This window comes from Clarias gariepinus, chromosome 13, assembly GCF_024256425.1.
Source record: "Clarias gariepinus isolate MV-2021 ecotype Netherlands chromosome 13, CGAR_prim_01v2, whole genome shotgun sequence".
NCBI lineage: Eukaryota > Metazoa > Chordata > Actinopteri > Siluriformes > Clariidae > Clarias > Clarias gariepinus.
In genome coordinates this window covers 9,030,968-9,058,388 of record NC_071112.1, presented here as the reverse complement: position 1 = coordinate 9,058,388, position 27,421 = coordinate 9,030,968, and the positions used below count along the sequence as shown (strand labels likewise).

Genomic DNA, 27,421 nt, shown 5'->3' with positions numbered 1-27,421 from the left:
CAACTGGGCCCGCAAACTCCATACCTCGTCGGCCACTAACCTAAGTCCATCCAAGTCCAAACACCTTCCATGTTTGAACACCAGGAACCTGAGGTTGATGTACCGTCGGCCAAACAGTTGGTCCGCTGGTGTCAACGGCTTTGGCGCCAAGCCAACCACGCAATACAACAAGCCAACGCTCGCTACGCCACTCAACATCGCCATCGACACCCTCCAGGACGACTGTACAATGTAGGTGACAAGGTATGGTTGTCAACTTAGAATCTTCACAGCCATACAGAAACCCGGAAACTTTCACCCAGATTCATTGGCCCCTATCGCATCACCCTCCGGATCGATCCTGTCACCTACCGGCTCCAGCTGCCTGCGGCGCTCCGAATCCATCCGGTATTCCACACCACACAGCTGAAACCCTTCACCACTTCTCCCATAATTCCACCCTCCCCCCTGCTTCTCCTCCCTGAATTATTGACAGTGGCCCTGCTTACACTGTATGTCGGATCCTCGATTCGCGACCTAGTCGGTCCAGATCGTCCGTCTGGCATTTCGTAAGTACTCACTTTCTTGGGTTTACTTTCTGATTTGAGTGTGTGTTTATAGGACGCGAGTTAAATTTGTGTTTTTCCCTTGCTCCCCTTCTAAGAGAGTCCTTAGACTAATTCGCGTGGTTATTCTGCCTACTCGCTTGCTTCCGCGTTTGGGTTTACCATCCATGCTACAAAGGGCTAACCGCTAATCACTAAGTTTTCTGTTCATCCCGGGTTAGTTCATGACAATATCTTTTTATACATGTTTATTATCTAATTATATTTATCGTTAACTATCACAACAACTGCTGCATGTCCATATGTTTTAATTACAAAACAATATAGACAATACAATACAGTGTTTTGAAACTTTTTTTATATGAATTTTTACACTTGGACTCTTGTAAGGATAGCTCCTATGAGCTTAATGTGCTTGGTTTAACTATAAAATACATCACAACATATTTATATTAACAGAATTACCACAAAGGGGCTGTGAAACTTTAAGATTTTTATGATATGCCTTGATGGGTTTTTTCAAGTTTGTGGTATTTTTCCCAGCGATTGTGTGGGAAATATGGCTACTCATGCCATAATAAATGAACACCGCAGCGGATTGTAACAAAAATTATATGTTGTTAAAAATAAAGGTTGTTAAACCAAATTTTCAGTCAGTAAATTTTGTTTCCAAGTGTAATAATAATAACTGTACTGTAACAACAGCCCTCATGAAGGAAAAAAAGTTTAAAAAGCCTGTGCAAGAGATCAATCTGTTTAATGACAATGCAACATCACATTTCCGTGATAGGAGGCAAAAGTAAGTGTCATTAGAGAATCTTGTTAAAGTCATGCAGAAAGAAGAAGATTCCAGTAACAAGAGACTCTTTGTCAGAAAGGAGTGATCCTGTTAATGTGTGTGTGACATCACACATTACACAGTAGTGCCCCCATTTCCTGCTTCGTCGAGTTTCCATTATTTCTTATGGGGAAGTTCAAACATTGGGACGAAGTGGCTTTAGGACTATAAAGTTTAGATATTGATTAAAGTGATCAGTAAAATCCAATAAAATCCAATTCACTCTAATAAAAAAATGTAAGCAGAACTGAAAAGGATGTGCGAGCAAGGACGCCTACAAATCAGATTCAGTCCTTTGAGGGTGGATAGTCTAAAATTTATTGTAAGAAGCTTATGGAAGGTGACACTAAACTTTTTATGACAATGCTACAAAATACTCACTAAAGTGTATGTAAAAAAAAAAAAAATAGAGTAGTGATCCTAAGTGAGCTAAAACAAGAAATGTTTCCTGACAATAAATGTCAGGAATTGTGAATAAATAAGTTTCTATTTCTATTGCCTAAGGTGCATTTAAACTTCTGACTTCAAATTAGAAATAAAAATATACTGTATGCAGTAAATCAATATATTTAGTAATATATTACCTACACATACACATGTACACTTTACTGTATGTAAAACAATCTGCACTAAAGACTTTCAGGTAATCTATTTGAATTGTAAAACACATCTAGCCATTACATGGTTGGATTGAGATATACTGATATTTCCAGTCTGTTATCTATGATGAAACTACATGATTATGTGCTGCTGCTTCCCTGTAGTGCTAATACATAGCCAGAACCTGTATTCTAACCCTACATGTAAATAATAAGACAGATATTTGCTTAGACACACACCATTCATAGGTCAGTACATGGAATTTATTTAACAGTGACATATGTTCTAAGATGAAAAGAAATGTTCTGAAAACCAATACACAGTATGATATGCAGTATTATGATTATATGACTGTCCTTGACCGAAAATGGAAAGATAGGATAGTGTAGGAAGAGAGATTTGATTGCAATAAAAAACTTTTTTTTAAAAGATTTAATTTAAGATGAATGTACAAGTCTACAAATTACTAACATATTTGTAAAGTTACAATAACATAGAAATAAAATAGAGAAATATATAAAAGTGTATAAATTACACAAGATGTGCAGAATGTGCAATATAAAAACACAATGTGGGTTTTACAGCAGCAGCAAGAGTGAAACGTGAAGTATGGAGTAAAATGATGTGTGTGTCAGTGCATGTTTTTAATTCACCATCCTCTTTATTAGTTTAATTTTTTCATCAAAATGATTGTGTGACAATCTCTATTAAACAACAGTATATATATTTAGCTGCTGGAACACCAGTGTCACTGTCTCCAGTCAAGCCAACTTAATGACAAGAAAAAAAACTATTCCAAAATTCATATCTTCAACCTTGAACAAAAAAATTGGAATCTTCTGGAGGGAAATCTATAAGTGTCAGACGTATGTTGGGAGGAGTAAAGGTGGGGAATTTAACCCCAATTTGCCCACTTGGTCAGTTCCTCTGAGGCCCATCACCCTGCTCACACTGACCTGCCACCTCCTCACCTTTTATTGTAAGCCTGTCCTAATGCACATCTCAGATTCCAAATATTTATCATCAAAGCATTTTCCAGGAAATCTGCAGTTTTTTGGTCACACAGAAAAGCATGTCTCAGATATTTACTGCTTATTTCTTTTGTTACTTTAACAACCTAGCGTTACCAAGGTAGGTTTTATTTAAATTTATAAATAACTTACTATACATATATTAATTAAAATATGAGTGTTAATATTATTGAGTGTATGTAATAAACAATATGAGTCTTAAAACAATAAATGTATTATCTCAATAGTTTTAACACGGTCAAGTTCATAACCTGATACAGGTCTGTGTATGTTTGAGAGGGGAGGGGGGGCTGGGGGGAAAGGGGCGTTGGTTATCACTAGATAATTGCTTTATAAAGCCTCAAGGTGCGTATCTGCTACACAGAAAGCTCAGAGAGGATCTTCAGGTGTGTGCATGTGTGTTTGTGTGTGCAAGAGAACAGAGGAACCTTCATCATGATTAAAGTTGCAGCGGTGTGTATGGTGCTGTTCGTGGCTGCCATGCTTCTCTCAACACAGGTGTGTAACACACTCTCTCACACTGTCCTATGTAGACTATGTTTATGTTAGTGTAAAAAAGTTTTTAATTTGCACAATGTAGAAATTCTAGAGCTGATGCATAAACGCTCCATTATGCATGTGTGCTTGTTTCTTTTATTTTATTGATTGATTTTAAAATATTAATTTATTATTATTATTTTTCTTTTTACCGGATTTTCATCAAGCATCCGAGCTCAGACCTCACTTCTTATTTTTATTTAATTCTTATTTTATCACTCTGCTTTTGGGAATTACTTTAAAAAATGAGCGTGCCTATTTTAATAACACTAATACAATTTAATAATAGCATTCACGCTAATTATAAATTAAACTGAGGAGGTTAATAATTAAATGTAACATGTCTTAGATTATTAAAATATTTGTGTAGATTTGATAATTGGTTTGGAGTTTAGTGTTTTTGGGGAGAGATATTAATTAATTTATTTAAAATCTTGAAAATTTCTGCTAAAGTATTTTTTACATGAGTCATTTTACTCATGTTTAAGCTTATTTATTGATTTCTAGTTTTATCTGCTGAGTCTGAATCTGTATTTTATGATGTTTAGTTTCAACAGTGGTTTTGAAAAATGACTATAAGGTACCTGAGCTTTTGTAATGAGCTTCTTGAGTAAAGTTTTACCGTACCCTACATATAACTTTCAAGGAAAGACTAAACATGCAAAAGAGTATATTTGATTGAGGATTCACTGCAATAAATACTGAACTTTTGTTCCCAGACAGGTTGAGGATGATAAAACTGATCATTCAGTAATCTTTACCTTTCTGTAATGAAAACCAAAAAAAGATGACTTTACTTAACCTCACTTAACATGATTGATCTGGCCTTACCCATACACCCTTACAGGTTGAAGGTCAAGTCTCAACAAATAAACCAAACGGCACTTCTTCAGGTGCAGTGGTGCTGCCCAGCATCCTCAGCATCATCCTCCCCACCGGCCTGCTCGTGAGTCTGTTCCACAATCTCCACTGCTAAGATCACCTTGAGTCATCTTGGCAGGAATTGTGTAAAGATGAACGGAACCACATCCAAATAGCGACGCTTTCTAAATTCTTCTTCATGTGGAGATGATTTGCTATTACCTATCTGAGATCTTCTTTTAATGGATTAACGTTTTTATGCTTTGGAAAGCTTGAGCTAAGAATCTACACAAAGCTCTCCTGGAAAGTTATCATTTCCTAAAATGATCAGTTCCCTTGATGCCCAGGAAATCTAGCTGAACTGATTGAGGCGAATCGAGGACTGTTCACGTTGTTTTTCTTCCCCTTGTTCTAGCATACCTTTTGGATTTTAATGGGTCATCAAATGCCATTTTAAACAACATTTAATGTTAAAAAGCCCTTTTTGTATATATCTTTAATAATGTTATAATTGTAAGTGTCCACAATAAAGAGTTAGTACATCAATAGTTTGTGCTGTTATGCGTTCCTCTCTTTAGAACTAATACGATGATCGGTGGTTTCTGCCACAGTATCTTGTCATTCAATTTTAACATTAGCAAGACATTCTGATAAACTTGACAGTGCTGGAGCCATGAGAAAATAACTAAGAGAATTGCAACTGAGAATACACTTTTATTCACAACAATACTTTCTTTATAATGAGTTACTTATTTGGATTCCTTCATATTGTTAAGGTGTCGCACATCTGGGCCTATATTTACAAAGCTTCTTAGAATTCTCTCAAAGAGGTCCTATCTTAGCTTAAAAAGTCCTAGCTGGGAGTCCTAGACTAAAAGTGATTTAGGAAACTTCTCAGAGAAACTCTAAGTAAGGAAAGTACAAAAACCTTTATCCTAGTGAGGGGGTGCGGTTGACCCCATTGCTAGGGATGATGCAGAAATTCAGGGACTGAATTCAGGGGTTAATAAAAAAAAAATTGTAAAGGTCTTAAAATGGTGTTTAGCCAACAATCCAAAAGAGACGAAAAGAAGTAAATGAACAAGAAAACCAAATTGGACAGAAGAGCAGTGTTTACTTTTATGTTCAGTGTTAGGAGGATATCTTTCTTTACGCCATTTTGTCCACTGCTATACAAACTCTTAGGCCTCTTAAAAGTCCTCCTATCTACTCTTAACAATTTTACCTTAGGAGCTGATTTTAGGTCTTAGATATTTCATGAATCATTTTTATATTAAATAAGATTTTGTTATAAATTTAAGGGAAAATTCTAAGAAAATGCCATAATAATAAAAAAAACTTCTAGAATTTCATCACCAGGAGCAACTTTTAGCCTTAAGAAGCTTTGTGAATACGGGCCCTGAAGCAATTGCCTTGGTAACAGCACCACCCTGTGTTTAATATGTTGTTAAGGTAATGGCCGAAATCAGGGGTAAGTACAGTGGGTGTAGAAATGCAGCTTTTAATATCCTGATGAAACATAACACAAATATTTTAGAAAAGAAATAGAGGGGGAAATGGTGGAAAAGGTTCACCCGCTTCTTAATTGACTTAATGACTCTGAAGCTAGTCACCTTCTCAATAGCACACTCAATGACCAGTTGACTTTTAACTGTGATCAGCTATGGTTATTTTGATTAGCTCAGCATGAAAAGCTGGAGCATTTTAGCCACTGGTAGTGCAACTGAAGCAAACCATCAGGTAAGGATGGGAACAACCAGTCACTTCTGCACATGACACATCACACTGTTTATGGTGTGTATACAGTAAAATAATTTATATATATATATATATATATATATATATATATATATATATATATATATATATATATATATATATATATATATATATATATATATATATATATATATTGCCCTGATAACATGTTTGTCTGCTTATTTTCGCATGACCTATCAAGATTGACCGGAAGACTGCTGAATAGGGATGATTTATCAGCAGTGCTCACAACCACATAAATAGTAAATAAATAAATGTTTCTTTATTAGCTGTTTTTATGATAAAATGTACAAAAATCTTTTTCCAAAATTTTCAGGTGTCTATTTTCAATTGCAGTGATTTATTCTCTCATGTTTTTAAAACTGTCAAATTTATCCCCTTATCCGGCTCCATCTCCATGCTGATTTGTGTGTGTGTGAACACCAACAAAAAGGTGTTTTTGCCCAACCTGACTTAACATTATTACAGTAATTGTTCCCCCTCTCACCCCCACAGGTTGATCCTCAACAGAATGATTCAACCAATTACATAATGTTTGGACATGCTTGACCCTATAAGGATCTATTCAATTCAATTCAATTTTATTTATATAGTGCTTTTAACAACGGTCATTGTCTCAAAGCAGCTTCACAAAAACTAAAGAAATTAATTTTTTTCTATTTAAAAAAAAAAGAAGAAAAAAAAATAAATTGTGTATGTGTGAGAAGAATGTGTCTAGATAATAATGAGATAACTGCAGGATGAATGAAATGTCTCTGATGAGCAAGCCAAGGGTGACGGCGACAGTGGCAAAGAAAAACTCAGAGATGGCAAATATCCTGATCCTTCTCTGGATGCCTCAGGAACCTTGCAGGGTCGGCCTTTGTCTACTGAAGCTGGCACAATCTCCAGAAGCCTCGGGATGGTTAGAAAAAACACAATAGATGGAGAGAATTAGCGTAGTTGCCATTCAGGATAGATGTACTGAAGTATGATTAAAAAGATGCGTCTTGAGTCTACTTTTAAACTGGGAAACAGTGTCTGCTTCCCGAACACTGTCTGGAAGGCTATTCCAAAGGTTTGGAGCTAAATATAAAAAAGCCCAGTGCAGGGATGATAATATTGGGGTTATATGATCATATTTTCTGGATCTAGTGAAAACCCTGCCGGCTGCATTTTGGACTAACTGAAGCTTGTTTATTGAGGATGCAGGACAACCACCTAGTAATGCATTACAATAGTCCAGTCTGGAGGTCATGAATGCATGAACTAGCTTTTCTTCATCAGATACGGATAAGATGCTTCTAAGTTTGGCGATATTTCTAAGATGGAAAAAGGCTGTTTTTGTGATATTGGAAATATGATTTTCAAAGGACAAGTTACTGTCTAATATTACGCCCAGGTCTTTTACTGTTTACTGTTGTTGTCCAATCTTTTATGTCCTGGACACACTCGGTTAATCTAGACAACTTAGGTATTTCGTCTGGTTGGTTGAAATATATAATTGGGTATCATCAGCATAACAATGGAAACTAATCCCATGCCTTCTAATGATGTTACCCAAGGGAAGCATCTATATTGAGAACAGCAGAGGTCCTAAAACTGACCCTTGTGGGACCCCATATTTCACTGGCATTACACCAGACGGTTCTCCTTTTAAATCTACAAAATGTACAAAATGTATTGATCAGACAGGTATGATCTAAACCACTTTAATGTTTGTTTCTGGATATACACAAATACACTCTTTTAAGTTTTTCTGATGGCCAGGAAATCAAACTGCACTGGTTGAGGCAAATCAAGAATTACCCAGATCACGTTGCATTTCTTCCCCTTATTCTAACATACCTTTAGGCCAGGGGTCGGCAATTAAGTTTGGCCTCGGGCCAGATTTTTTCCAAGCCATTACATGGCGGGCCACGACCAAAACATTGGCTAATTTATTGAATTAATAGGGGAGGATGAATGGTAGGCGCTCGTAAAATGACAGCACCGAGATAAACTGACACATCTAAGATGAGATCATCGTGCTAATTACGATCCGGCTAGGTTGGTTCTTCGAGCACACCTGTTGTTGATGATTAGTATGCCTGGATTGAGTTGTCTACTCACTGATCACAAGCCCTGCGATTGGTTGACGAAATGGAAAAAGAGCGGCTCCATTTTTTTTGTAACACGTGTTATGCGCAGAAATGCCCCCTGCCATGGATTGCCCCCCCCCCCCCCCCCCCCCACACACACACACACACATAATCGCTATTAAATATTATAACATAAATTTAGAGGTTAATGCTTTACAAATTACATGAGACAATGAAATAAAATAAGCAATATGAAAATAAATGTTGTATATGAAAAAATAGAAATATTAATATTTTTGAAATACATGTATACTTTTATATTGTTTGTTATAAAATTAGTTTCGTTTATATAATTTATCATTATAAAATATTTATTTTTATTATATATAATTATTTATTTGCATATTCATGACAAACCCCTGAAAAATAAATGTGCAAGATGCAAGAATATGTGCAAGATCCTTTTCTTTTCCCACGTGAGTCAGTCCGCGTCAGTCATGCTCTTTAACCAATCAGATGTGACCTCGCCATTTCAACCAATCATAACCCACCAGGAGCGCAGGCTAAATCCTGAAATAAACCTGCTCCCGAGCAGGTTCAAGCTTACGGATATGTTGCTATGACAGCAAATGCGAGAAGCGCATCGAAGAACGAAACAATCCAGGATCAGGACAAATCCACAACAATCAAATCCAGCTAACTGAGTTAGAGACAGACGAAGAACGGACCCCTGGGTGCTCGCAAAGCACAACAAGACGTCATTTGTTTTTGCATGTTGAGCGTTCACTCTGCACCTCGCTGATGCGCTTATTCATCCTCGTATCCAGATATAACAAATAAGAATTTAGATAGATTGCAATATTTCTGTTCTGAAAAATAAGGTTTCCAAACAAAGAGCTTTTTTGAGACTGTCAGTCCGATGTTTAAAAAAATATCATTTATTTATTTTCATTATCTAGTTTAAACAATCTCACGGGCCAGATGTTTTTGCTTGCGGGCCACATGTGGCCCGGGGGCCGCTAATTGCCGACCTATGCTTTAGGCCTTTATCAAATGGCATTTAGTCATTGAATGCCATTTTAAACAAATTATTTACTTTAAGTAGCCCTTTTTGTATAGATCTTTAATATTGATATAATTGTAAATGTCCACAATAAAGAAAATTGATTTTGTCTTTTGTGCATTCAGTTATATGGTTTGTTTTTTCAGTTCCTCATTTTACAAGTTACACAATCACTCCCACAATATCCTGTCACTCAACTTCAACATCGGCAAGACATTCACTCCAATAGACTGGCTTGCTTTTGGGTTTTTTAGTAGAATAGACTTCTGAATGTGGTTTAACCTGAGGTTTCATGTTGTAACTCTACAAAAAGTTGTAAAAGAAAAACTGCCATTACCAAGTGTAAAAAAAAAAAAAAAACTTAGACATCATCTACAATGTATGTTTGCTAAAATAACATTAATTAGGTCTACTTAATTGAAATGCAACAATTATTCTTTGGTCATGGACAAAAATCTTACCTTTTTTACAAAATTAGCTCATGAGGTAAGGTCTTTGGATGAATAATGTCTCTGAGTATAAGTGCTGCTATATACAGTACGTACTATATATATATATATATATATACACCAGACGGTTATATGTGTATATATATATATATATACACATATAACCATCTGGTATATATATATATAGTACGTACTGTATATAGCAGCACTTATACTATATATATATATATATATATATATATATATACACACACACTACGTTCAAAAGTTTTATAACACTTTCGAACTCCATGATGGTTCCTGATTTTTATTTAGGAATTATAAAGGAATGCTGAAGGCATCCAAAAAATGCATTAATCTCCTTTGAACAGTTGATATTGAGCCTCTAATCTGAGGTGCTGTTAATTGGTCATTTTTTAGGCTGATAACTCTAAATAAACTTCTCGTCTGAGGCAGAGGTAGGTTTTGGTCTCGCCCTCCTGGGATGGCCTTAATGAGAGCCAGTTTCATTATGGTGCTTGACGGATTTTGCAAATGCACTTGACAATACTGTTCTTGCCACAACTATTACAGAAAGGCTGACCTCTGTGTCTTAAAATAACAACCAACTGTTGTTTTTCTTGCTGTTACATAATTACCTAATCCCATATGTGTTATTTTATAGTTTTTAAATCCCCAGTATTTTATAGAATGTAGAAAATAAATCACTGAACAAAAAAAATACATTTGCAAGTGTTCTAAAACTTTAGTGTATATATATCATTAACTTTGATATATAATTTTTAGTGTCCACAATAAAGTGTTGGTACTTCATTGGTTTTGCCTTTTGTGCATTCTGTTGTGCATTTTTTTTTCAGTTCCTCTTTTCAGTGGTTTCTGACACAGTGTCCTGTCATTTAACTTCATCAAGACATTCACATTCACCCATACTCACTCATCGTCTATACCGCCTTATCCTGTGTACAGGGTCACACTGGGCCTGGAGCTTTTCCCAGGGGGCTTAGGGCATGATGCCGGGCACAACCTGGACTTGGGGCAATCCATCCCAAGGTGCACACACACACACACACACACACACACACTGCAAGCAATTTGAGAACACCAATTAACCTAACCTGCATGTCTTTGGACTGTGGGAGGAAACCGGAGCACCCAGAGGAAACCCACCAAGAACAAGGAGAACAGGAACACATGAACACAGTCCCGAGGTGGGAGCAATAAATACTCTCCAATATATACAGTATATACAGTATATCCATCCAGATATTTACTGCTCATTTCTGCCATTACCTTAACAACGTAGCACACACAAGGTGGCGCTGTTACCAAGGCAACGTGTTTTAGATGTGCTACACTTTAACAATATGGTGTAAGGCTCTCCAAATCTATACACAACTCACTATACATATATTATTATCAGTGTAAGTAAAACTAATTATCAGTGTAAATAAAAGTCTATTCTCAATTGCAGTGATTTATTTTCTCATGTTTTTAAAACTGTCAAATTTACCCCCTTATCCGGCTCCATCTCCGTGCTGATGTGTGTGTGTGTGTGTGTGTGTGTGAGAGAGAGAGACAGGACGTTGGTGGCTGTATGACGTCATCAGATAACTGCTTTATAAAACCTCCTGGCGCGTATCTCAGCTCAGCTCAGATCTTCAGGTGTGTCTGTGTGTGTGTGAGAACAGAAACTTTCATCATGATTAAAGTTGCAGCGGTGTGTATGGTGCTGTTTGTGGCCGTCATGCTTCTCTCGACACAGGTGTGTAACACACTCTCTCACACTGTCCTACAGTATGTAGACCAGGTTTATGTTCATGTAAAAGTGTGTTTTTTTTTTTCCTTTTGTGTTTCTTAAATGCGTGATGTAGAAATTCTGGAACTGATGCACACACACACACACACACAAACGCGCGCGCGAGCTAGTTTTTTTATTTATTTATTATTAATTACTGCATAAATTATATATATTTATTTATTTATTTATTCTATTATTTTCATCAACCATCCGAGCTCAGACCTCTTTTCTTATTTTTATTTAATTCTTATTTTATCACTCATCTAATTGAGTATCTAATATTCTTATTTAATCACATTAATTAGAATAATACCATTTAATAAAAGCGTTAATTTACTTACTAAATTAACTAATAGCATTTTGGAGTGAGATTTATTTATTTATTTATTTATTTATTTATTAATCCTAAATTATTCCTTCTAATCTTTGCGTACATAAGTCATTTCTCTTATGTTGAAGCAAATTTGTTGATTTCTAGTCTGAATCTGTATTTTATAATGTTTTATCTCGACAGTGGTTATAAAAAATGACTACACGTTTTCAGTAGAAAAAAGAAATTCATAATTTAAGGTACATAACCTGAGCTTTAGGACTAACCGGGCGCTTTGGTAATGAGCTTCTGGAGTAAAGCTTTACTGTACACCTTTCTAGGAAAGACTAAACATGGAAAATAATAAGGATATTTGATTACTGAAGGTTCTATTACAGTGATGAGAGATAAAGTTTAGAGTTTAGTAACCAGACAGGTTGATGATGATAAAACTGCTCATTTAGTAACTTTTACCTCTTTGTAAAATGTGTGTTTGCTTAACCTGACTTAATATTATTGACCTGCGTACACCCCCCTCCCCCACACAGGTTGATGCTCAAAATGACAATCTAACTGTTACAACCACAGCTGCTACTACTACTACTACTATAAGTGCAGGATTCATGGTGCTGCCCAGCTTCCTCAGCCTCATCCTCCCCACCGGCCTGCTTATGAGTCTGTTCCACGAGTTCCACTGCTGAATCACTTGCACAGACCGTGCAAAGATGACTGGAACCACACCCAAAGAGCAACGCTTTTTAAATTCTAGTTCAGGTGAAATGATTTGCTATGACCTGAGATCTTCTTTCAACCAATTACATGATGCTTGGACATGCTTGCGCCTATAAGGAGCTACACAATGAAGCTCTCCTGGATTTTTTTTTATCTCCCAAATTTCCAAAGTTCCTCTGATGGCCAGGAAATCAAACTGCACTGGTTGAGGCAAATCAAAAATTAACCAGATCACGCTGCATTTCTCGCCTTATTCTTACACACCTTTAGGCCTTTATCAAATGACATTTAGTCATTGAATGCCATTTTAAACAAATCATTTATTTTAAGTAGCTCTTTTTGTATGGATCTTTAATATTGATATAATTGTAAATGTCCACAATAAAGAGTTGGAAATTCATTAATTTTGTCTTTTGTGCATTTAGTTATGTGTTTTTTCCAGTTCCTCTTTTAGCAAGTAATACAATCACTGCCACAATGTTCTGTCACTCAACTTCAACATCGGCAAGACGTTCTCTCCAATAGACTGGCTTGCTTTTGGGTTTTTTAGTAGAATAGACTTCTGAATGTGGTTTAACTTGAATGTATGTTGTAACTCTACAAAAAGTTGTAAAATAGAGAAATTCTAGCTAGCCTACCATTTATAGTGTAAGTTAAAAAAAAAAAAAGAAAACTTAGACATCATCTCTGATGTACATTCGCTAAAATAACATTAATTAGGTCTTCTTAATTGAAATGATTTTTGATGAAAAAATTGAACCAATTGTTTGTCATGGACAAAAATCTTACCTTTGTTACAAAATTACTCATGAGGTAAGATCTGTGGTCTTTTGGTGCATAATGTGACTGAGTGTAAGTGCTGCTACCAAGCCCTAATAGGATAACTACAAACTCTCTGGTAAGCTATAAACATAGTCTCTGTATTAACCTAGAAAGAAATATCCTTAATATAGCAAGTCCAATTTCTGATATGGTTATGCAAGTTTTCTTAAGCAATATGTAGTTCTTTTTTAGATGTAGGTCTCTTGTTGCAAGTTTTTATTACATAATCTGATTCATATCAGGTATATACAGCACTGTGCAAAAGTCTTGTCCTATCTGTCCCTATATTTGTTTAGATTTTGCTTCCAAAGGGCCAGACTTTATTTTATTTTAAGTATTATTGAGAAAAGTTCCCTAGGATTGCTAAAGAACTTTTTTGCAAGCTATTTCTAGTCCCGGTACATGACCAGTTTCAGAGGAAAGCTTTTTATTTGTTAAGCAGTTATGTATGAATTATTTAAGCATTGTACCAATGTACATACGCAGCCATTTTTTTTAAACATTTAGTCTACATATAATTTAATATGATATGGGGGGGGTTCAAGACTTTTGAACATTACTGTGTATATACAGTAATAGAATTTGGCCAAGATTGTATTAGTATAATCTCTTAAAGATTTAAAAAATTTTAAAAGTCAAAACAGTACCTAAGATATTTTTTCAAACCTTTTGGACTTTAATTTGTCATCGAATGCCATTTTTAACAATCAATTAATGTTAAGAAACCTTCTTTTGTATAGATCTTCAATATTGTCATAAAAGTGTCCACAATAAAGAGTCGGTACTTCATTAGTTTTGTCTTTTGTCCATTCTGTTATGTGTTCCTCTCTTTAAAACCGTTACGATCAGTGGTTTCTGCCACAGTATCCTGTCACTGAAGACATTCTGTCCAATATGAAGTGCATATAGAAAAGAATCTCCCAGCAGTGGTCATTTTGATTAGCTCATAACATTAGTTTTCTAACTACTGCTTTTACGCAATACAAACCAAATTCAAGTAGAACAGTTTTCAGTTAAACTTCAAATTAAACCAAACAAAAAAGCTACAGTATGCTTTTACTGAGCAGCATGTATCTCTGTCACCCGCCATAATTATTTCTAACAACAACAAACTTGCAAATAGCTCACTCCTACCACATGGGATGACAATGTAGTTCAGCTGCACCACCTGTATGATTATACAGAAATCATTTTAGAAGAGGGGTCATCCTTTTCCAAATTCTGTTTCTTATTTTTATTTTTTTCTAAAAATAAATAAGTAAGTAAATAAATACAGCTGGTGTAGGATAGACCAGGCCCTGTGTCAGTCTTCATTTTAGGCTGCAAAGCAACAAAATGTGATAATTTTAAAGAGGGGGGCGGGGTGATTCTTTTCTATACACACTGTATAGCTCTTCAGATATTTCCTGCTGGTTTCAGTCATGAACTTTACAATGAAGCAAACACAAGGTGGCGCTGTTACCAAGGCAATGTGCTTTAGATGCGCTTCACCTTAACATTATGAATGGACCAAATCAAAATCTATACACAACCAACTATACAGATACTGTACTAAATTATCAGTGTTAATAGAAGTGTATTCTCAATTGCAGTGATATATTTTCTCATTTATTTTCTCATAGCTTTAACGCTGTCAAGCTTATCCCCTGATCCGTGTCTGTGTGAGTGCGCGTGTGTGCGCATGTGTGAGAAAGAGCGAGCTCGAGACGGGACGGGACAGGGGTAGGTGTCTGTATAACGTCATCAGGGAACTGCCTTATAAAGTCACCCATTAGCTAAACAAGCTATCGCCGAACAGAAGCTGCGTGAGATGGCCGACTCGGGCATCATTAAGCCAGCGTCCGGACCATGGTCTTCACCGGTTGTGCTTGTGCGTAAAAAGGACGAATCGTGGCGGTTTTGTGTTGACTATCGGCGGTTAAACGAGGTGACGTGCAAAGATTCTTATCCGTTACCGCGAATAGATGATGCGCTGGAACATGTTGCGGGCTCGGCATGGTTTAGCTCGTTGGATCTGCGTAGCGGGAAGTGGCAAGTAGAGCTCACCCCGGAAGCACGACCTAAAACCGCGTTCTTGATCGGGCAAGAGCTATGGCAATTTTGGCGCATGCCGTTCGGCCTATGTAACGCTCCAGCTACGTTTGAACGGTTGATGGAAAAAGTGTTGGCAAATATTCCTCGCAACCGTTGTGTCGTCTACCTAGATGATTTACTGGTGCACGGCAAGGAGTTTGAGGTCGCGCTAGCTAACCTACGGGAGGTATTTCTGGCTATCCGGCGGGCGAATTTGCGGCTCAGTCCCAAAAAGTGCCAGCTGTTGCGGCAAGAGACCGTTTTTCTAGGACACGTAATTAGTGCTTAAGGGATTGCCACCGATCCAGCCAAAATTGCTGCGGTACAGAATTGGCCTGAACCGATAAATGTGTCGCAGCTACGCACCTTCCTCGGGCTAGCCTCTTACTATCGCCGGTTCTGGAAGGATTTTGCCACGATCGCCAGCCCGCTGCACGGGCTCACAAGAAAGAACCAGCCGTTTCGCTGAGACAGGGTGCACGCGCGTGCTTTTACTCAGTTACGGGAAGCTCTGGTCACGTCGCCCATTCTCGAATATTCTGATGCATCTCGGATGTTCATCCTCGAGACGGAGGCAAGCGATGTAGGGCTGGGGGCTGTCCTGTCTCAGGTTTCCGAGGGCAAAGAGCGTGCTATCGCCTACTTCAGCCGCGCATTGTCTGGACCAGAGAAGAATTACTGCATCATGCGGCGCGAGCTGCTAGCGGTCGTCGCGGCTCTTAAACATTTTAGGCTGTATTTATACGGGCAATCCTTCTTGCTGCTGACCGATCACGCTTCGTTGGTGTGGCTGCTTAGTTTTAAAGATCCCGAGGGGCAGTAAGCGCGCTCGCTCGAGCGGTTGCAGAATTAAAATTTTACCGTTCAGCACCGAGCGGAAAAATTGCATGCTAACGCTGATGCTTTATCCCGCCGGCCGTGCAGCAAAGAGCGTTGTCGGTACTGCGAGCGGGTTGAAGAGCGTGTGGGTGGTTGCAACGTCGAACACTCTTCAAACCCCTTGACCCAGGACATTCTCCCTGCGCAGTCCTCCGGATCCCCCGTCGGTAATCAGCCGTTCCTAGCCGGCGTGCAGCCGAGGTAATGCATCGTCTAAACAACTGCCATTTTGCCTGTGCCACAGCTGGACTGTGATTAGCAAATTGCCGAGCAGGAGAAGGATCCGGCGCTGCAGCAGGTACTAGGTTGGGTTAACGCAGGCCGGAGACCGGATTATGCCGCGGTCACTCACCTGGGACTAGAGGAAAAAGCTCTCCACTCGCAGTTTAACTGACTAGCGTTGCGGGAAGGTTTACTCTACCGCTACTGGGAACGGCCGTGCGGCGCTGGGGAGTATTTTCAGCTGCTGGTGGCACGGAGTCTGCGGGCACGTGTGTTAGGGATGGGCATGCGGGTGCGGGACACTTCGGAGTAACGAAAACTCTGCGGCGGTTGCGCGCTCGCTTCTACTGGCCGGGCTGTCATACTGATAGTGAACTCTTTGTTCACAAATGTGACATCTGCACGGTAAAGAACAGCCATACCCAGCGCTCGCGAGCACCCTTGCAAGACTTTCGGGTGGGGGCACCTATGGAGTGTATGAGCGTGGACATTCTCTGGCCGTTTCCCACTTCCGATCGCGGGAACAGGTATGTGCTGGTGGCCATGGACTATTTCACCAAGTGGCCGGAGGCTTTTGCTGTGCCTGACCAGAGCGCTTCCACCGGTGTTCAGCCGATTCGGCGCCCCGGAGCAGTTACACAGCGATCAGGGGCGTAACTTCGAGGCGGAGGTGTTTGCGGCAATGTGCAAGCGCTTCGGGGTGAAAAAGACCCGCACCACGCCCCTTCATCCGCAAAGTAACGGTCTCGTAGAGCATTTCAATCGGACGCTCATCACCCAACTGGCCGTGCTTACCAGCGACCGGCAGAAGGATTGGGACGAACATTTGCCTCTCGTGCTTTGGGCATATCGCATAGCAGTGCAGGAGTCCTCACAGCTAACACCAGCTGCGTTAATGTTGGACCTTGTGTTCGGGCCACCTCCACAATCGGATTTACCCACGAAGCCTGGGTTGGATTATTTTTGTTCCCTAAAAAACAAACTGTTCCGTGTCCACGAGTTGGCGCGTAGACACTTGGCGGACGCCGGTGTTAAGCAGCGCCGCGTGTATGATACTTACAGCCGGGGGCGAGACTTTGCTACTGGGGAGCAATTTGGGTGTATTCCCCCAGAAGGAAAAGGGGGCTCTCACCTAAGCTTATGTCTCACTGGGTGGGCCCCTGCACGGTAATTGCCCAGCTCTCCGATGTAGTCTACCGGGTGTGGTTGACGGGGCGGTCGCGAGTGGTCATGTTCCACCAGGACCGTCTCGCGCCCTATCAACCCAAGGCCAGCGAAACCTCGAACTCTGTGGAGGCCGGTCCGCCTCAGGGAGAGGGTTGCGGCCGTCCTTCCCCCGCAAAAAGACTCCGGCATTCACAACGCCAGTGCCGACCATCGTCACGCCTCCAAGACTGAGTTCACCATCGTGACCGGGGACGGTCACAGCTCGGGTGGGGGCAGTGTGGCGTGGGCGGGGTTTCAACTAGCAACCATCATGCTCATGGCCAGGTTGTGTGTGTGTGTGGGTTAGATGTGTGTTCTATTGAGTGTGGATTCGTGTGTGACCTGTTGAATGTGCTATTCATGCTATTTCGTGCCTGTGCTAATTATCATAGAAAATTATCATAAATAAAATTGTTACTCAAGTTTATGTATAAAAGTCACTGAATATGAAGCAAAAAAAAAAAAAAAAAAAAAAAAAAAAAATATATATATATATATATATATATATATATATATATATATATATTTCAATCATTTATTTTGAGACTCAAAATGACCTGAAATATAACAGGAGGGTTAAGTTAAAACATTTGTTTAGTTTTAAATATTAATTTGAAGTTTAGTGCTTTTGTGGGTTATTTGTTTGTTTTAAATAAATATCCTTTGATTATACCTACTAATGTGGCGTAGTGGTTAGCACTGTCGCCTTCCTCCTCTACGTTCTGTGTATGTGGAGTTTGCATGTTCTCCCCATGTTTGGTGGGTTTCCTCCAGGTGTTTCGGTTTCCTCCTATATTTTAAAGATATGCAGATTGGCATTCCCAAATTGCTAGTAGTGTGTAATTGTGCGTCCTGCGATGGACTGGCACCCTGTCCATGGGTTACCTTGCCTTGTCCCCAAAGTCTCCTGGGATAGGCTACAGGCGTCCCGTGACCCTGTATAGCATAAACATTATAGAAGACTAATTAATTAATTAATATTCCTACTAATGTTTGTGTACATAAGTAATTTCTCTTATGTTTAAACTAATTCATTGATTTCTAGGTTTATCTGCTGAGTCTGACTCTTTCAGGAGAATTTTTAAAAATTGTGTAGTAGGACCCACTCATAAAGCATCTAAAACACTTTAGATTTAATAATATTCTTCGGATTAAGTATAAAAAATGTATTTACAATTCCACCATCTGAAGTTAATTCAGATCACAATCTTGTCTCAATTCAAGTGTGTCATAGTAATAATGTACGCACACCGCCATGCGACCGTATTAAACATACATTCACATCAACTACCACACAGAGTTTTATCAGTAATCTCCCAGAGTTACCAACTTTAGGTCACCATCTGACCCCACAGAACTCGATCAGGCGACTGAATATTTAGAGTCGACATTTCGTTACTGTATATATACTTAAATAATGTAGCAATTATTAATTTTAATAATTTATTAATTATTAAATTTATTAATTAATATTTAATAATGGAAACAATTATTAAAGATTAGAAACTCGCTTCCTGGTATAACGATCACACACGTACTTTAAAACAGACCGCTCGGAAATTAGAATGTAAATGGCGTCAAACTAAACTGTTAGTATTTCAAATAGCATGGAAGGAGAGCATCCTGAACTATAGAAAAGTTCTTAGTGAAGCTACTGTAGATCAACGTACTGTATCTCTCCACTCTTATAGAAAATAACTAAAATAATCCTAGATTTTTATTTAATACCGTAGCCAAATTGACCAGAAATAAGACCACTGCAGAAATCTCCACAACAACATTATGCAATAGTGAGTACTTTACGAACTTTTTTAATAATAAAATTGTAAATATTAGGCATAAAATTTAGGCTTTGAAACCGAACAATGTAATTGATGCAGATGTTAAAGTAGCCAAGTCAGATCGGAACCTAGAATACTTTACTCCCCTTGAAAAGAATGAACTAATTTCACTCATCTCTTTTGCAAATTCATCAACCTGTATATTAGATCCTGTACCGACACATTTTCTTAAACAGATAGTACCAGCAATAACAGAAGCCATGTTGAGAATAATTAATTCTTCACTCAGCATTGGATATGTTCCAAAATCTTTTAAATTAACAGTTATTAAACCGATAATTAAGAAACCTGACCTCGACCCCTGTCAGCTGTCCAATTACAGGCCAATATCAAACCTCCCGTTTATCTTTAAGATTCTGGAAAAGATAGTAGCGTAGCAGCTATGCTCATATATACATAGAAATAGCTTACATGAACTTTATCAGTCAGGATTTAGGCCTCATCACAGCACAGAGACAGCACTAGTTAAAGTAGTAAATGACATCCTATTGGCCTCTGATCAGGGTTGTGTAACTATGCTTGTTTTACTTGACCTCAGTGCAGCTCTTGACACCATTGATCATAGTATTCGTCTTCACAGATTAGAAAAGGTAGTAGGAATGAGGGGTACAGCCCTCTCCTGGCTCAGATCCTATTTGACAATCGTTATCAGTATGTAGACTTAATGGTGATTATACTGCATGTTCTTTAGTGGTGTTTGGTGTTCCACAGGGTTCAGTTTTAAGCCCACTGCTTTTTTCCCTTTACATGCTTTCTCTGGGCAACATAATCTATAAGCATGGTATTAATTTTCACTGTTATGCTGACGACACACAGTTATATATCTCAGCAAAACCATGATGAGAAAAACAAGCTTACTAAAGTTGAGTAATGTGTGCAGGACATAAGAAATTGGATGCTAATTAACCTTTTTTCTGCTTAATTCAGATAAGACAGAAGTTCTAGTCTTAGTACCGAATACAGCTAAAAGTAAGATTTTAGAACACACTGTACCTTTAGATGGCCTTTCTGTTCCATTAAGTGCAACAGTAAAAGACCTTAGTGTGATTATAGATTCCAGCCTTTCATTTAAAGCTCATGTAGATAATTTTACCAGGATAGCATTCTTTCACCTCAGAAATATTGCCAGGATAAGAAATTTATTGTCGCTAAACGATGCAGGAAAACTAGTTCATGCGTTTATCACATCTAGTTTAGACTGTTGTAATGCCTTACTGTCTGGTTGTTTAACTAGGTGCATGAACAAGCTTCAGCTAGTCCAGAATGCAGCAGCGAGAGTCCTTACTAGAACCAGAAGATATGAGCACATCACCCCTATCTTATCCTTAGTGTATCGGCTCCCTGTGAAATTTCGCATTGATTTTAAAATAATACTCTTGACATATAAAGCATTAAATGAAACCTTGAGAGGAACCAGACTCAACAGGGAACCCATTCTCATTTGGGTGATAACAGATAGAGATGATATAACACCATGTGTGTTATGCAGCTGAAAGTACAATATAACAGAAATTCTTTAAATTAACATGACGTCCAGTTCAGCATAGGGACGAGTCAGTAGGTGCAGAGGGCAGATAGAATCTGGATCACTGGGAGCACAGGAGCAGGATGTGTAGCTCCAACCATAATAAGGCAGAATCCAGCTGGAGCTGGTCCTTCTCTGGATGCCTCAGGATCCTCACATGGTTGGCCTTTGTCTACTGAAACTTGTACAATCTCAAGATGCCTCGGGATGGGTAGAAAAGTACAGAACAGATGGAGAGAATTAGCGTAGTTGCCATTCAGAATAGGTGTACTGAAGTATAGAGTTATAGGATGAGTTACGCGTATGCCAGATTAAAGAGATGCGTCTTGAGTCTACTTTTAAACTAGGAAACTGTGTCTGAGCCCCGAACACAGTCTGGAAGGCTATTCCAAAGCTTTGGAGCTAAATATCAAAAAGCCCTACCCCCTTTTGTAGATTTTGAAATTCTGGGAATTACAAGAAGTCCAGAGTTTTGTGATCTTAAGGAGCGTGGTGGATTATAGCGTATCAGAAGACTGGTTAGGTATGTGGGAGCTAAACCATTTAAAGCCTTGTATGTAAGTAATAATATTTTTAGTTAATTTTAAACTGAACAGGTGGCCAGTGCAGTGATGATAATAGTGGGGTTATATGAACATATTTTCTGGATCTAGTGAGAACCCTGGCGGCTGTATTTTGGACTAACTGAAGCTTGTTTATTGAGAATGCAGGACCTTCACCTAGTAATGCATTACAATAGTCCAGTCTGGAGGTCATGAATGCATGAACTAGCTTTTCTGCATCAGATACGGATAAGATGCTCCTAAGCTTGGCGATATTTCTAAGATGGAAAAAGGCTGTTTTTGTGATATTGGAAATATGAATTTCAAAGGACAAGTTACTGTCTAATATTACGCCCAGGTCTTTTACTGTTGAGCTAGGAGTAACAGTACATCCTTCTAAACGCAGGCTGAATTGTGAAAGCTGTTGTGTGCTGGTTTTTGGGGCGATGAGTAATATCTCTGTCTTGTCTGAGTTAAGTAAAAGAAAGTTATTGGTCATCTAATCTTTTATGTTCTGGACACACTGGGTTAATCTAGACAACTTAGGTATTTCGTCTGGTTTTGTTGGGATATATAATTGTGTATCATCAGCATAACAATGGAAACTAATCCCATGTCTTCTAATGATGTTACCCAAGGGAAGCATGTATATTGAGAACAGCAGAGGTCCTAAAACTGACCCTTGTGGGACCCCATATTTCACTGGCATTACACCAGACAGTTCTCCATTTAGATCTACAAAATGGTATCGATCAGACAGGTATGATCTAAACCATTTTAATGCCTGTCCCTGAATACCTATGTGATTTTGTAAGCAATGTATGAGCATATTATGATCCATAGTGTCGAATGCAGCACTAAGATCAAGCACTAAGACTTAGATCAAGACTAATATTGAGATGCAGCCTTGATCCAAAGCTAAAAACAAGTCGTTTGTAATCTTAACTAGTGCAGTTTCTGTACTATGATGGGGCCTGAAACCTGACATAAATTTTTCAAGGACGTTGTTTTGTGCAAGAATGTGCATATTTGAGCTGTTACTACTTTTTCTAATATTTTTTATATAAAGGGGAGGTTTGAAATTGGTCTATAATTTGTTATTTCGTTTGCGTCCAAATTAGATTTTTTAAAAAGCGGCTTAATAACTGCCAACTTGAAAGGTTAGGGACGTGACCTAGATATAATGAGGAATTAATAATGTTCCTCATTACCTAACTGTTATCTCGCCTCTTCTGCTATCTCCCGCTCTTTCTCTTTCCTGTTTCCCCCTCTCTCTCCTTCCCTCTCTCTCTGTCAAGCTACACATGTCGTTCCTGAGCTGCCAGTGATCCAGACTCCCTCTGCCCTCTGGACCTGTCTGACCCATCCTGGTGCCCCGCTTCTGGTTGGAGATCTCGTCACATGGATGCCCCGTTGTCTTTTTGGGATGCGTCTGGTGTTTGGGGATGGTTCTCTCTACTTAGAAGACGGTTCTGACCTCGACTAGTGATGGCAGCTGTTTTTCTGAGGACTTGACAGTATGATAGTTCAGGACTGGAACTTCCTGCAAGTCTACCTGAGTTTTTAATAACTAACTGGACTCTATATTAACATCAATTAACATCAACTGTTATAGCTGGACTGTTATGATGGCGCTGTTACCAAGGCAACGTGTTTTATATGTACTACACTTTAACAATATGGTATAACGCTCTCCAAATCTATACACAACTCACTATACATATATTGTTATCAATGTAAGTAAAACTAATTATCAGTGTAAATAAAAGTCTATTCTCAATTGCAGTGATTTATTTTCTCATGTTTTTAAAACTGTCAAATTTACCCCCTTATCCGGCTCCATCTCTGTGCTGATGTGTGTGTCTGTGTGTGTGTGTGTGTGTGTGTGTGTGAGAGAGAGAGAGAGAAAAGAGGACGTTGGTGGCTGTATGACGTCATCAGATACAGTAACTGCTTTATAAAACCTCCTGGCGTGTATCTCAGCTCAGCTCAGATCTCCAGGTGTGTCTGTGTGTGTGTGAGAACAGAAACTTTCATCATGATTAAAGTTGCAGCGGTGTGTATGGTGCTGTTTGTGGCCGTCATGCTTTTCTCGACACAGGTGTGTAACACACTCTCTCACACTGTCCTATAGTATGTAGACCAGGTTTATGTTCATGTAAAAGTGTGTTTTTTTCCTTCCGTGTTTCTTAAATGCGTGATGTAGAAATTCTGGAACTGATGCACACACACACACACACAAACGCGCGCTCTATTGCTTGTTTTTTTATTTTTATTATTAATTACTTCATAAAATATATATATTTACTCCTTTCTTTTATCTTTAAGCGGCATTTTCATCAACCATCCGAGCTTAGTTCTCTTTTCTCATTTTTATTTTATTATAATTCTTATTTTATTACTCTGCTTTTGGGACTTGCCTTAAAAAAATGGGCTTATTTTAATAGGAATTTTATAATAGCGTTAATTTACTTACTTAATTAACTAATTGCATTTTGGAGTGAGATTTATTTATTTATTTATTAATCCTAAATTATTCCTTCTAATCTTTGCGTACATAAGTCATTTCTCTCATGTTGAAGCAATTTATTGATTTCTAGTCTGAATCCGTATTTTATAATGTTTCATCTCGACAGTGGTTATGAAAAATGACTACACGTTTTCAGGAGAAAAAAGAAGTTTATAATTTATGGTACATAACCTGAGCTTTAGGACTAACAGTGTGCTTTGGAAATGAGCTTTTGGAGTAAAGCTTTACTGTACACTATGTACGTACACCTTTCTAGGGAAGACTACACATGGAAAATAATAAGGATATTTGATTACTGAAGGTTCTATCACAGTGATGAGAGATAAATTTTAAAGTTTAGTAACCAGACAGGTTGATGCTAAAACTGCTTATTTAACTTTTACCTCTTTGTAATAAAAAACAACAAAAAGGTGTCTTTGCTTAACCCAGTGGTTCTCAAAGTGTGGGGCGTGCCCCACTAGTGGGGAATAGAGATATGACAGGTGGGGCGCAATGAACGGGAGGGAATTAGTGGAAAATAATAGGAAAGTACCTATTCTAATTCATGCTTTTCTTTATTGATTTTTTTAATCTTTATTTTCTTTATCGGACACTCGAAACTAAATAATGACACACAAAGAAATGGATTATTAATACAAGTAAATTAAAATAACATCAGAGAAAAAGTGGAACCATAGTGCAACAATAACGGTTTAACGTCGGCATGTTAATTGCAGAGGAACAATATATAAGGAAACATTCGGTATTATATATGTCATTTCATTTATTTTAATGTGTATGCTGATGTTTCTGTGTTTTTGTTAAACATTAATATTTTATCAGGCAGTACTAGTCTGGCATTTCTAGTTTCCAGTGTGGTAACAAAGTTGCTTTTTAATCCTTCAGACGCTGAACAGAAGGGAAGGTCAATATCGTTCTACGCTTTTTGTTGGTGTGCGGCATTTTGCGATGATCCCTAAATCACTCGTTGCGCCGTAGAGAATAATGGTGTTTATGCTTTTAAACATGTATAATTTAAGGCGGATGTAGCTTAAAGACAATGTAGAGAGGAAATATATCTGGGTATCTTTTTTGCGGGTTTATTCACGCAGCTATTAAATTCGGAGATGCGAATATCAAACTAACTTTACCGCGGACACAAACACGTGTTATGCGCTAAAGTGCCCCCCTGCCACGGATTGCCCTCCTACATAATCTCTATCAATTATTATATTAGGACATACACTCGAAGGTTTATTATTATCAAATATATTATTACTATTATAATTAACCCTAGGCACGTGACACACTTCGAGACGATTAATACAAATACCCCAAAATGATTATTTTATGGCACATTTATTTTGCAGGGGTTTGTCAATGTACAAATAACAAATTATTTATCACAAATTACACTAAATATTGTTTGTGGTGAAAAATTACAGGAAATTATTTTTATTATAAAATAAGCAATATAAAAATATACATGTGGTATATGAAAAAAATATATAATTTATATATTTTGCCCCCTATACAACCTTTTTTTTATATTGCTTACTTTATAATTAAATTCATTTGTTATAATTTGTAATTTGTAAACCATAAACCTATGAATTTAGGTGGGCAATCCGTGGCCTAGGTCGGGGGCATTTTAGACCATAACACAGTAGCGTACTGTATGTAGTGAGCATAATAACATCAATGGATACATTTGTTACATGGACCACAAATAAGCAGGTGATTCAGCACCATCAGCCCAATCAACCAAAGATCCAGCCGAAAGGAAAACATGATGAAGCCTATGTTGCGCTTGAATTCATGGTGGGGATGGTGAGGGCAGAGGAGAGACCTCTGTGTGTTTTGTGTCTTAAACCGCTGGCAGCAGACAGCATGAGACAAAGTAGGAAGACACTTATCGACAACATCTTTTTTTGAAAGAAAGCTCTAGATAAGTGACTAAGTAAGCCTGTTATAACAATTGCACGTGTATTTTAGTTTTGAACTTGGTGTTATTTGATCTTATCGGTTTAGAAATTGATATTTCAATAAATAGTACACTTGGCCGTTTTCGTTATCATTTTGTTGACAAGTGGGGCTTGAAAATTCGCCCACCCTCTCAAGTGGGGAATGACAGAAAATGTTTGAGAACCACTGGCTTAACCTGACTTAACATTATCAATCGTTTCCCCCATCACCCCAACAGGTTGATGCTCAACAGACACCAACCAAAAGTCCGACAAGTACAGCAACAAGTCCAAAAAGTGCTACTACAAACACCACGACTTCAGGTGCAGGATTCATGGTGCTGCCCAGCATCCTCAGCCTCATCCTCCCCACCGGCCTGCTCGCAAGTTTGATCCATGAGTTCTACTGCTGAACCACTTTAGCGAGAAACGTGTAAAGTGAAGATGACCAGAACTACACCCAAAGAGCAATGCTTTCTAAATTCTAGTTCAGGTGGAAATGATTTGCTATGACCTACCTGAGATCATCTGTTAACCAATTACATAATGCTATCCTATAAGGATCTACACAATGAAGCTCTCCTGGAATTTTTTTATCTTCCAAATTCTTAGTTCCTCTGATGGCCAGGAAATCAAACTGCACTGGTTGAGGCAAATAAAAAATTAACCAGATCACGCTGCATTTCCTCGCCTTATTCTTACACACCTTTAGGCCTTTATCAAATGGCATTTAGTCATTGAATGCCATTTTAAACAAATCATTTATTTTAAGTAGCTCTTTTTGAATAGATCTTTAATATTGATATAATTGTAAATGTCCACAATAAAAAGTTGGCAATTCATTGATCTTGTCTTTTGTGCATTCAGTTATGTGTTTTTCCAGTTCCTCTTTTAGGAAGTGACAATCACTGCCACAATATTCTGTCACTCAACTTCAATATCGGCAGGACATTTTCTCCAATAGACTGGCTTGCTTTTTTTTTTTTTTTTTTTAGTAGTAAAGACTTCTGAATGTGGTTTAACTTGAGGTGTCATGTAACTCTACAAAAAGTTGTAAAGAAAAATATTCTATCTAGCCTACCATTTATAGTGTAAGTTAAAAAAAACATAGACATCATGTACGATAATGCAACCACGGTGGGGGGGAGCAATCCAGTGTCTTCTTGTGCCAGTCCCAAGTCTGAATAAATGCAGAGGGTTGTGTCAGGAAGGGCATCCGACGTAAAACTTTTGCC

At 38.2% G+C, this 27,421-nt stretch overlaps 1 long non-coding RNA gene across 1 annotated transcript; it reads left to right on the top strand.

Annotated features, from left to right (window-relative positions):
• The first annotated feature begins 11,384 nt into the window (after window positions 1-11,384).
• LOC128536081 (uncharacterized) lies at window positions 11,385-26,973 on the top strand. The gene is made up of 3 exons (XR_008361871.1): window positions 11,385-11,525; window positions 12,420-12,645; window positions 26,680-26,973. It is a non-coding gene; the product is annotated as an uncharacterized LOC128536081 (long non-coding RNA).
• Window positions 26,974-27,421: the final 448 nt, after the last annotated feature.